Genomic DNA, 11,743 nt, shown 5'->3' with positions numbered 1-11,743 from the left:
TGCTACACTCAGACTCCATGCTTGCGAGAGGGGAAGTATTGCCTCTTAGAGATGCCCAGGGGGGTGGTATGTAATTGTCCCAGGTCACTGGGTGGAGGCTTGAGCCGGTTTTGCATTGTGTATTGAAATGGAGCCCCTAGATACTGAATCCGGCCCTTGTTGCTGCCAACTCAAATGGGCAGAAGGGTTACACACCATTTTCCTCTTACGCGCTGATCTTAGAACCTAACCCCCACGTAAGATGTGACTCCACTGTATTCATTTTTGAAAGTTTACAATAACTGATGCTCCAAGGGGCGAGGGAGGGGCTGGCCTCTCCTTTTGCCTCTCAGTTCGGGCTCATTCTATAATCAGCTTGGCTAGGCCCCAGGATGTGCAGCCCAGGGGAAAGCACCCTGTTACAGGCCTGCTCTGCCCACTCCCACTGTTACTGGCCTGGGGTCCTTGCTCCCCATTTCAGACCTGGTTTCCAGAGGGGCTGAGTATACACAGGCCCCACTGCCCGGAACTGGAGTTTGCTCGTTCTGGTGACTCTGACATTCAGGCCCTTCATCATTCAGAGGCTGACAGGTGCGGTGAGGGGGCTGGCGAAACCTCACTGCTGAGCGGAAGGAAGTCAAAGAGTTGGGATTCTGGGAGCTGATGGGTTCATTTGCCCTGCTGCGGGAAGTGGAGATGGGGACCGGAGATGCCATGTGATCAAGACTACCTGATGCTCTCTTCATGCCCGAGGGGCTGGAGCCTCCTGCCAGAAACGCTCTCAGGAGTCCAGGTTCGAGGACGTCTCTGGGGAGCCCCTTCCTAGGAACAAAACCAGGGTGGTACGATGATGGAGACGTCTCTGTCCCAGAGGCGGGAGCCAGGGACAGGGGAAGCTCCCAGCCAAGCTATGCATCAGGGATGCCATTTCTCCCGCAAGAGACCCACATGCCCCAAGGAGTAAATGGCTCTTACCTCTCTGAGGGAGCGGGGTCTTCCATCTAAGCCTCTTTGAGAGCCAGCGTTGCTTGCTTGGATGGGACGAGGTGACCTGGCCCCACTGCTCCCTGACATGGCTCAGCTGCAGGATGCGCCCGTCTGGGAGGCTGTGCCAGATCCCAGGGCCTGGAAATCAGCTGGGAAGGAGGCTCCTATTCCTTTTACACCCAGAGACCCCTAGAAGGGCCAAGGGGAGAATAAAGGGCCTGAGCCTCTGTCCCACCCCCACCTCCTCAAAAGTGGAGTTTTCCGAGCTTCAGTGGGGCTGGGGCCCTGACACAAGGGCCTTTCTGCACCATATGGGGCAGGGAGAGCTCTGCCTGGGCGCAGGGGGAATGGGATGGGGCTAGAACAAAGAAAGGAGGGAGGGGAGTGGGTGTGAGGGAAAGAGCTCCTGCCCCAGACAAAGGAATTTGGGGGGCAGAGGGAAGGACCCTGCTCCACAGAGAGAGGGAGAGAGTTTCTGTGAGTGCCAGGGGGCTCCATTTCCCCTTCCACTAGCTCCCTGTAGGGGTCCCTCACTCTCCCACTCGGAGGGAGGCCACTCCGGCTGGCCCAGTCTGGTCCGGACCAGAGTCTGCAGGGTAGCCGGGGGCGCACAATAGGGCTGGGTGATTGTGACGGGGTTGGGACTCACCACCGCGGTGCCTCCTGCTGGTCGCTCCGGGAATTAGATCAGTCCATGGGGAGTGCCCTCTGCTGGCAGTGTCCCATCCCTCTCTTGTCCTCCGTTGGCATCTGGACCCGCGTTTTTCTCCGCTTGACAACGTCCTTCTTCAGGCCACTGCCCTCCAGCAGAATTCCCCCTAGTCCAGCCTCACCCCATTCCACGGGTCAGAGGGGGTGTTAGCAACAGTCCTTGCACCTGCCTCAGTGGCCAAACACAACCCCAAAGTCAGGCCCCTCGTCTCAAGGGCTGGTTGCAATTTGTCTCAGCGACTGCACGGCCGGGTGCAGTACTGCTCAGCACTGCTCTGTCCAAGGTGCTGGTCTTCGGCCTCGTGGATGGTCAGGTCTGGGAAAGAGACACACACACATTTGTCATCCTGGTTGCAGGGCTTGTGTCCTTCCAATCCCACTGGTGGCTGCACAGTGGGCAGAGCCCTCGCTGTGTGCCTGGCCCAACAGAATGGCAGGGGCTGGTGTAGAACACAGAAAGAGAGAAAGAGACTCATCCTCCAGTCGGGTCGGTCTGAGAGAAATTGGCTGGGGGCCCAGTCTCACTCGTCTAGCGGGTGCCATTTCCCAGCTGGGTTCCTTACCCCTCTGGTGCAGCAGCAGCTGGTAGAGCCGGTGAACCCCCTCCCTGGCCTGCCGGCTGATGTCCTTGGCTGGGTCACCGACGAACAGAGCCAGCTGTGCCACGTGGTGACCCATCCTGGGGAATTCGGCTGAGTTCTAATGGAAGGGAGAGGGAGAGGGGACTCCATCAGTCCCTGCCTGGGCCAGGACTCTCCTTCCCCTCGGCCCCTCTGCAGGAGATGCTAGAGGATAGGAGCTAAAGCTAAATCCATAATTATCTCTGCCCGCAAGGGAGCCTGGAGCACAGAGATGCGGGCAGGGCTCTCCATGAGGATTTGCTTCCCCAGCTGCTCCAGGATGACAGGAATCTGGAGCCCGGTCCCCTTAAAAGCCAGAGTCGCCACTTAACCTGGACAAGAAGAACTTGACTCAAGCCAGGCTCATTCTCTGCTCTGACTCTGCCTCCCCAAGAGGAACACTCCTAACCCACAGCCCCTGCAGCAGCAGATCCTACAGCCCGTTGGAGCCAGCCCACCCCCGCCTGGAGCCAGGAAGCTGGGCTCAGAGGCCACTTACGTGGAACTCAGGGAGGGTGATGATGGATCGCAGGAGGGCCGTGCTGCTCCTGATGGCCCTGGCTCTCTCTCGTGACACCCTGGGGATCAGTTCCTGGATGCTATTTCAGCCCCACATTTTTGGGTGGACCTCCCACAGTGGGAGCTGCAGAGCACTCCCCCGCAACACACACACACACACACACCCCTCCTGGTGTTGGGAGTGGAACAGGAGAAAGAACAAAAGAAGCAAGAGAAGAAAAGAAGGGAGGGATGGATGGAGGAAAAGGTGAAACAAAAAGGACAAACCCTAATGTCCCCAGTGATTCTAAGGGACAAAATTCTAGGTGCGGAATAAAATTCTGCCTCCTTAAGCTCATGGTTTCCATGCCTAGAATTCAACTGTCACCAGATGGATCAGACTGAACAGGTTTCAAACCTCGAGGAGGCTCTTACCTTCCAAACAGGGACGGCTGTTTTCTTGTAAAATCAGGAAAAGGAAAGCAGAAAACTGGAAAGAGGTTCCTCCTGGCGCTCACGTACATGAACCCGAATACTCTCTCAGTCCTCAAAGAGAGACCTCGAGAAGGAGACTCGCTGAAGCAAAGCCACAGGGGTCTCTGAGGTTTCCCTGGCCCCTCGCCCTTGTCCTGCCTGGCTGATATCAGCATCTCTCTGTGAGGTCACCACCTCCCCACCACCTTTGACCAATAGTCTGAGGTCCTGCAAAAGGCCTTTGTGATGTCACTGCCACACCCCTCCCTTGCTGTGCTAATGTCCTGCCGCTGGCCAGGCACTTTGGAGGTTTGAGCTACTCCCTGTGGATCACCCCACTTAAGGAGCATTCGTTCTAGGAAGCAAGCCAGCTAGACAGTAAAACATCAGACTGATCCCAATGCTACACTCAGTTTTTCAGAAATTAGTAGACATTATGGCCAGAAGAGACCCTTAGAGCATCTAATATGACCCCCTGCATATCACAGGCCTCCTGTATGACACAATAGCTACTTTTGGGGCAAACACATTCCAGAAAGGCATCTAGTCTTAATTAAATGACATCAAGAGATGGAGAATCCATCACTTTCCTTGGTAGCTTGTTCCTGTGGTGGATTCTCCATCCTCGCTGTTGAATATTTGTGCCTTAGTTGTAATATGAATTTGTCTCTTTTCACCTTCCAGCCACTGGGTCTTGTTATGCCTTTCTCTGCTAGATTAAAGAGCCCTTTAATAGCCAATATTTTCTCTCCTTTAAGGCACTTGAACACTTCAATGAAGTCACCTTTCAATCTTCTTTTGACAAGCTAAACAGGTTGAGCTCTTTCAATAGCCCACCAGGAGGCATTTTTCTCCAGCCCTCAGAACATTTGGTAGCTGTTTCCTGCCCCAGCTCCAATTTCACAACATCTTTTTCAAATGAGGACACCAAAGCTGGAGGCAGTGTTCCAATATCAGTCTCACTGATGCCGTGTCACCTCCTGTGACGTTATTGACAATCTGTAACTATATAGATCACCATTACGACCACTGTTCTATATTTGCAGCCAATATTGTAGAAAGGTTGTCGTGTAAGGGGTCAATGGAGAGGTTCTGATTGGCTGATTATAATTATGCTATCTCTAGATGTGTATCATTTTTGTAGTTGATGTTATGAATATTGGATCTATACTGTCTGTATTTCAAACTTGTGCTCTGCTTCCGGGGACACCCCAGACAAGTTGGTGTCAGCTCTGCCTAGCCTGCTTGATGGTCCATTAAGGACCATCGGTTATACAATCGACCCATTGAGAGAAGGCAGATCCACCTTGTGACTCAGCAAGGTATGCAGGGACCTGCCTATGGACAGAACTCTAAGGTTTTTCTATGCCAGGTGCTGGATAGAGTGTCCTTGGGACAAAGAAAGCAAAGACCACATGGCAAGAGACTATAAAAGGCTGATGCCTTGTCTCCATCTTGTCTTCAATCCTGCTTCATACCTCTGGAGGGACTTTGCTACAAACTGAAGCTCTGTACAAAGGACTGAATGACCCATCCCAGCTGTGGATGGACTCCAGAGACTTGATTTGAACCTGCAGTTTATTCCATCACTGCTACAAGCCTGAACTAAGAACTTTGCCATTACTGTGTGTAATTGATTCCTTTAACAATTTTAACTCTCATCGATATTTCTTTCTTTTTATGAATAAACCTTTAGATTTTAGATACTAAAGGATTTGCAACAGTGTGATTTGTGGGTAAAATCTGACTTGGATGTGGGGCTTGGTCCTTTGGGAGAACCTTTTTTCTTCTACTGGGGTATTGGGTTTTGTAACCATTCATCCCCATAGGGAATGGTGCTGGTGGTGATACAAGGTAACTGGAATATCTGAGGGAATTGCTTGTATGATTCCCGATTAGCCAGTGGAGTAAAACCAACGTCCTCTCTGTATGGCTGGTTTGATGTGCTTTAATAGTAAAGGACACCCAGCCTTGGGCTGTGACTGCCCTGCTCCAAGCAATTGGTCCTGAATTGATACTCTCAGTAATGTCCCACCAGAGGCCGCATTGTTACAGGGTGTGACGGGTCTGACACCCCAGCACCCCCTTGTGGCAGGGGTGGGCTGGGGGCCTAGCGCCGCGCCACTCACTTGTCCTTCGGTCTGCCCCTGGCAGCCGGCGAGCGGCCGGAGTCCATAGACGCCTTCGGGCAGCGGCCGGAGTCCATAGACGCCGCGGCCGAGCTAGCGGCCGAGTTCATAGACGGGGCGGGTATTGGGTAGGGGACTCGGGCCCGCCTTCCACCGAGCCCCGACCCAGGGCCCTGATTGTGGCAAGCTCTCCTTGCCACCCGCTCAGCGGGGATCCGCCCGCAACACGCCGAGCGGTACTGCAGCTTTAAGGCTGTCAGTCTCTACAGTCCCCTGGGTCACTTCCTACCCTGTCTGGCCGGACGTCGGCGTTGTGGGAGCGGTTCCCCCGTAGGTCCCTCACGGCAGGCGTCCCTCTCCGGGGTCTCCGGTACGGCCTCAGCTCGGCTGACGCCCCAGTCCAGGCTCACTGGCTCTCCTTCTGCAGGAGCTGACGGTCTGCATCCTGCTCCCCCGGTGGCCAGCCCAGACTGAGCAGACCTGCAGGCTTTTATACCTGTCTGCCAGTTGGAGCATGCCCAGCAGAACTTCCTGGGCGTGGCTTCCTCTGCTAGCAAAGAAGGGTTAACCCCTGCTGTACCAGTGCGGGGCTGTCCCGCCCCGTCACACAGGGGTCATCCGGGATTACAACTGGGAAGTCTCTGAAATTCAGGACGTGCTTCCTCAGCTAGGGGGAGTATGTAACCCACACACCTTCTGGGTGTGGTGGTCTGTCCCAGCCAGTGGCACCAAGATCACTTTGAGGGAGAGCTAAAATGAGTCTTCTCTATAGCCCTAGCTAACAGCCAGATGGCTTTTTGTTCATGCTGTAGCGGCCCAGACACTAAGCTCCAGAGGTCCCCGGTTCAATCCCGCCCACCGACGAGTCGGCAACCGGGATCTGTCAGCATTACAGAGGCAGCTGCCACCTCAAGACGGAGAGAGCTGCCATGCCACGCCCAGCTGCGAAGAGGTGCCAAGCAGTGAGTTGACACCCTTCAGAGCTTCCTGTGATAAACTGCAAACTTTGGACAATAGCGAGGTGATAGGGAGTGTCACCCCCTTGTGTTGCCCTCAGAGTGGCCTGGGTCAGAGCCCATGGGAGGCCCTGGGTTCCCCCACCATCTGCCGCACCCTTCCCCCCACAAAGGGCCAAAACCCTGACCACTGGGCAACATCCCCATGAGTGAAGGCCATCACAAGGCATCCATCTTCGAAAGTTTGCAGAGGATGTGGGAGCAGAAAGGGGAGAGATGATGAGGGTGGCTCTTGGGAAGAGGGAGGGAGCCTTATGGGAATCTCTTGTTTACCACCATCAACCCAATGATCGGATCATTGATGCCTAGAATCTTCCCTGAAGTGTTGTATTTGACTGGTTCTAGATTTTGAAATGGGTGCCACATTTGCAGACGGAGAAATGTCAGCCAGTTGAGTGGAAGGCCATTGCGAGCTCAGCTAATTATGCAATGTAGTTTCTGCCCCATTTAACAAGCTCATTAAACAATAGCTCCCAATTTTCATTCACATTGTTCTGTTTAGTGGTTTTCTCCAAAACACTTTCACTGATCATTTTGGTCAGCTTTGGAAAGTTAGCCCTTTCAGTGCACCAAGTAGAAATATCGCTGGTTACGACTGCCCTCTATTGGTCATAAGAACAGCCATACTGGCTCAGACCAAGGTCCAGCCAGCCCAGATTCCTATCCTCCCACACTGGCCAATGCCAGGTGCCCCGGAGGGAATCGACAGAACAGGGAATCATCAAGTGATCCATCCCCTGTCGCCCATTCCCAGCTTCCGGCAAACAGAGGCTAGGGACACTTCAAGAGGATGATTTTGTATCCCTGCCCATCCTGGCTAATAGCCAATGATGGACCTGTCCTCCCTGAACTTATCTAGTTCTTTTTTGGACCCTGTTACAGTCTTGGCCTTCACAAAGAGTTTCCCCAGGTTGACTGTGTGTTGTGTGAAGAAATACGTCCTTTTGTTTGTTTTCAAACTGCTGCCTATTCATTTCACTTGGTGACCCCTAGTTCTTGTGTTATGAGACAGTAAATAACACGTCCTGATTTACTTTCTCCACACCCATCATCATTTTATAGACCTCTATCCTAGCCCCCCTTAGTCGTCTCTTTTCCAAGCTGGAAATTCCCCTCAGTCTTATTAATTTCACCTCATACGGAAGCTGTTCCATATCCCTAATCATTTTGGTTGCCCTTTTCTGTACCTTTTCCAATTCCAAAATATCTTTTTGAGGTGGGGGGACCAGCTCCAGTATTCAAGGTGTGGGCACACCATGGATTTATAGACAGGCAATATTACATTTCTGTCTTGCTACTGTGACAAAGTTCCTCCTCTACCTTGGTGGGTCTTGTGCTTATTGGCGGATTTGCTCGCCTCACAGATTCACCCCGTGGGTCAGGAAACAGCCCAGAGACCTTCCCCTCTGGTAGAAGCCACAGTCCAGGTCAATTCCTCCTGTGTTTGATCAGGAGTTGGGAGGTGTGGGGAGAACCCGGGCCTGCCCTCTACTCCGGGTTCCAGCCCAGGGCCCTGTGGATTGCAGCTGTCTAGAGTGCCTCTTGGTACAGCTGTGCGACAGCTACAAGTCCCTGGGTTACTTCCCCATGGCCTCCTTCTAACACCTTCTTTGTCCTCACCACTGGACCTTCCTCCTGATGTCTGATAACGCTTGTACTTCTCAGTTCTCCAGCAGTGTGCGTACTCACTCTCAGCCTCTTGCACGCCGCTTGCTCGCTTGATTGCGCACGCGCACCCGCACCCACACCCACACCCACACCCACACCCACACCCACACCCACACCCTCTCCCCTGACTCCCCCTTGGCCTGACTGGAGTGAGCCCTTTTATAGCATCAGAGGGGCCTTAATTAGAGTCAGGTGCTTAACAGCTTCACCTGACTCTTAGCAGGTTAATTGGAGTCAGGTGTTCTCATTAGCCTGGAGCATCCCCTGCTCTGCTCACTCAGGGAACAGAGGCCTGCTTCTTCAGTGGCCAGTGTATCTGCCTTCTACTACTCTGCTGTTCCCAACTGGCCTGGGTCTATTCCACTATCTATCCTGGGGCAGGCAACCTATGGCACGGGTGCTGAAGGCGGCACACAAGCTGATTTTCAGTGGCACTCACACTGCCCGGGTCCTGGCCGCCGGTCCGGGGGGCTCTGCATTTTAATTTAATTTTAAATGAAGCTTCTTAAACATTTTAAAAACCTTATTTACTTTACATACAACAATAGTTTAGTTCTATATTATAGACTTATAGAAAGAGACCTTCTAAAAACATTAAAATGTGTTACTGGCACGCGAAACCTTAAATTAGAGTGAATGAATGAAGACTCGGCACAGCACTTCTGAAAGGTTGTCGACCCCTGGTCTATCCCTTTCCTAACAACTTCCCAACATTTTGTTCGCTTTTTTGACAGCCGCTGCACACTGAGTGGACATTTTCAGAGAACTCTCCACAGTGACTCCAAGATCTCTTTCTTAAGTTGTAAGAGCTAATTTAGACTTTGAATGACAGAGGTTGGTCCCAAGCTGGGAAAAAAATCCAGCCTGTGTATTGAGAAGTGTGAGCTGCCTGTAACATCTATGAGACAGACAGGCTGCTTGTTTCAAATCGTGCTTAATCTGTAGAATTTAGACTGTGAATTTTTTTTTCTACATAACCAGCTCTGATCTCTGTGCCTGCTACTTATAATCTCTTAACATCTGTCTCAGTTAATAAATCTGTCTTGGTTGAAGTGCTTGGGGCATCTCAGCTCAGTTTACAAAGGCTGGTGCATGTCCACTTTCCTTTGTTAAAGTGGCGAACTACTTAACAAGTTTATGCTGTCCAAGAGAAGCTTGGGCCGGGTAAGATGGTATAGTGCAGGGGTGCAAGGCTGGGAGCTGGGGTGACTTTCTGGAGTCTCTCTCCGTAAGCTTCATGAGCAGCTCAGGGATCAGTCATGCTGATGGCTGAGTGATCACAGCATCTGGAGGGGTTTGCTGCCTCTCACTGGCATAGCAGTGTGAGAGACAACCCAGGCTGGAGAGTTAGGGGGCCACAGCGGTCTATCAGCTCCAGGTTGTACCCTGGGGATCATGGGGCTCTGGCTGTCCCCTTCATTCCCACCTCCGGGGTGTGCACGGCCCTTCTGCACAAGCCCCAGCCACCCAGGGCTGACAGCCAGAGCTCTTTAAAAAAAGCACCTAGCTCATACCTCCCTTATCACATTCCTGCACCTCTGTTGAGAGGTCTGCCCCATAGTTTGAGAACGCATGGAGTTGCCACTTGCAACGGTCCCTTCTGCCTTAGACTCTATGAATTGCAGAGTGACACAATCTAATACTACTTTGCATACTGTGTATAATATGCACATTATCCCCTGCAAGAACAGCAGGCGAACTCATATAGTCCAGTGGTTTTCAAGTTTTTCATTGGCAGACCCCTAAAAATTTCAAATGGAGGAGGGGAGCCCTTTGGAAATCTTAGACATAGTCTGTGGCTCCCCAAGGGCCCACGGACCACAGGTTGAAAACCACTGGCATAGTAATTGCTTGACCAATCTTTGGTTCGTTATTTCGTTGGGAAATATGCTCAAGAGACAAAATAACCAGTGTCAATCAGGTTTATTAATATGCTACAGAAGAGGGGATACCAGTCGCCGAAGAGCCATCCTGTGCAATCCCTTTACAGTCGCCCTATGCAGAAGATTTGATCCCCTAGTTACACATTTCGGCAGGTATCAGTGATATGATTTTACAAGTAGCGAATTTCTCCGCACGTCACTGGAACCAACCCCTCGCCTTGTCCCAGTTCTCTAACCTGTTCTGTTCTTCCCTTACGTGTGGGTTGGGACCAGCCTTCCAGGGCCTGTGCTGTAAAGCTCCTTCCCAGCCGGTACTAGGCCATGGAACAACTGTATCTTGCCTTTGACACGTTTCCTATTGGCTTCTGCCAAATCCTTATTTCTTCAAACGCAAGGAGTTCTGGGATACTTGGCATAAGGTCCTGACCAGCCTAGCCTACAGCACGGTTACACAACTTGTGCTTCATGCTAGTGGTGCTTAATGCTTACTAACAGATAGAAACGGTGCAGCTAACGCACACTACTAAGACGATACAGGCTGGCTAGCATATAAATGTATTCGTCAACACAGAGCCATCATGTATGTGTTCTGTAGCCGGTTGTGGTAAATGTCTTAACCTGTGATCGCAATTGTAGTGTCTACCCCCCAGTGTTGGTCTGGCTGGTTAAATATTTCTGCACTAGCTGTTTTACTGTGGGAGGAAATGGAGACAACTGGGGTTCATGAGCAGGGCCGGCTCCAGACCCCAGCGCACCAAGCGTGCGCGTGGGGCGGCATTTTAACGGGAGGGTGGCAGGCGGGTCCGGCAGACCTTCCGCAGTCATGCCTGCAGGAGGTCCAACGGAGCCGCGGGACGACCAGACCTCCCGCAGGCATGACTGCGGCGGGTGCGCTGGTCCCGCGGCTCGTGTGGACCTCCCTCACAGCTCCACCGTAGGTGCGGGACCAGCGGCACGTCTGCGGGAGGTCCCGCGAAGGCGCGGGACCGGCGTCCGGCAGCGCGACCACTGCAGCGCGCCGCCCTGCTTGGGGTGGCGGAATTCGTAGAGCTGCCCCTGTTCATGAGAACAGCCGGCCACTTCTAGCTGCTCATAAACGCTGGGCAGTTTTCACAGCCACAGAGGTGGTGAGAAACCAGTCGGGATTTCGGCTGTTTTTTTCTGGGGGTTCCACTTCACTGGTTGTGTGTTGTGGGGGGTAGTGTTTTTTTCCTGTATGGCCCATGAGATTGTATCGCACTGTCCATCCCACGAGGAGTGGGGAGAAGCAGGAGGAAGTTGGGGTGTCAGGGGCAGGAAGGGGATGGGGGCGAGTCCAGGGCAGAGGGGATGGGACAGGAAGGTGCTTCCCGTTTGCTCACTCTGGTACCTAACGGCACCTCGGCCCGATCCTGGACACTACAGCAGGCGCTCCGCTCCTACTCTCTTCTGCGCCCCCAGCCGCTGGGGAGGGGGTTGTGGAGCTGAGCCCCCTCTGTAGTACGGGGAATTCTGGGGTATTTTCATTCCACCCCCAAACCCCTCCCTGCCACCCTGGATCAGACCCATGGGCCCAGCCGGCCCGGTATCCTGTCCCCTCCCTGCCACCCTAGATCAGACCCATGGGCTCAGCCTGCCCGGTATCCTGTCCCCTCCCTGCCACCCAAGATCAGACCATGGGCCCAGCCGGCCCGATATCCCGTCCCCTCCCTGCTGCCCTAGATCAGACCCATGGGCCCAGCCGGCCCGGTATCCTGTCCCCTCCCTGCCACCCGAGATCAGACCATGGGCTCAGCCGG

At 53.1% G+C, this 11,743-nt stretch overlaps 1 long non-coding RNA gene across 1 annotated transcript; it reads right to left on the bottom strand.

Annotated features, from left to right (window-relative positions):
• Window positions 1-1,355: 1,355 nt before the first annotated feature.
• LOC120390580 lies at window positions 1,356-2,970 on the bottom strand. The gene is made up of 3 exons (XR_005591090.1): window positions 2,797-2,970; window positions 2,241-2,376; window positions 1,356-1,993 (listed from the first exon to the last, which is right to left on the bottom strand). It is a non-coding gene; the product is annotated as an uncharacterized LOC120390580 (long non-coding RNA).
• Window positions 2,971-11,743: the final 8,773 nt, after the last annotated feature.

This window comes from Mauremys reevesii, linkage group 24 (assembly GCF_016161935.1).
Source record: "Mauremys reevesii isolate NIE-2019 linkage group 24, ASM1616193v1, whole genome shotgun sequence".
Taxonomy (NCBI): Eukaryota; Metazoa; Chordata; order Testudines; family Geoemydidae; genus Mauremys; species Mauremys reevesii.
This window is presented reverse-complemented; position numbering and strand designations above follow the sequence as displayed.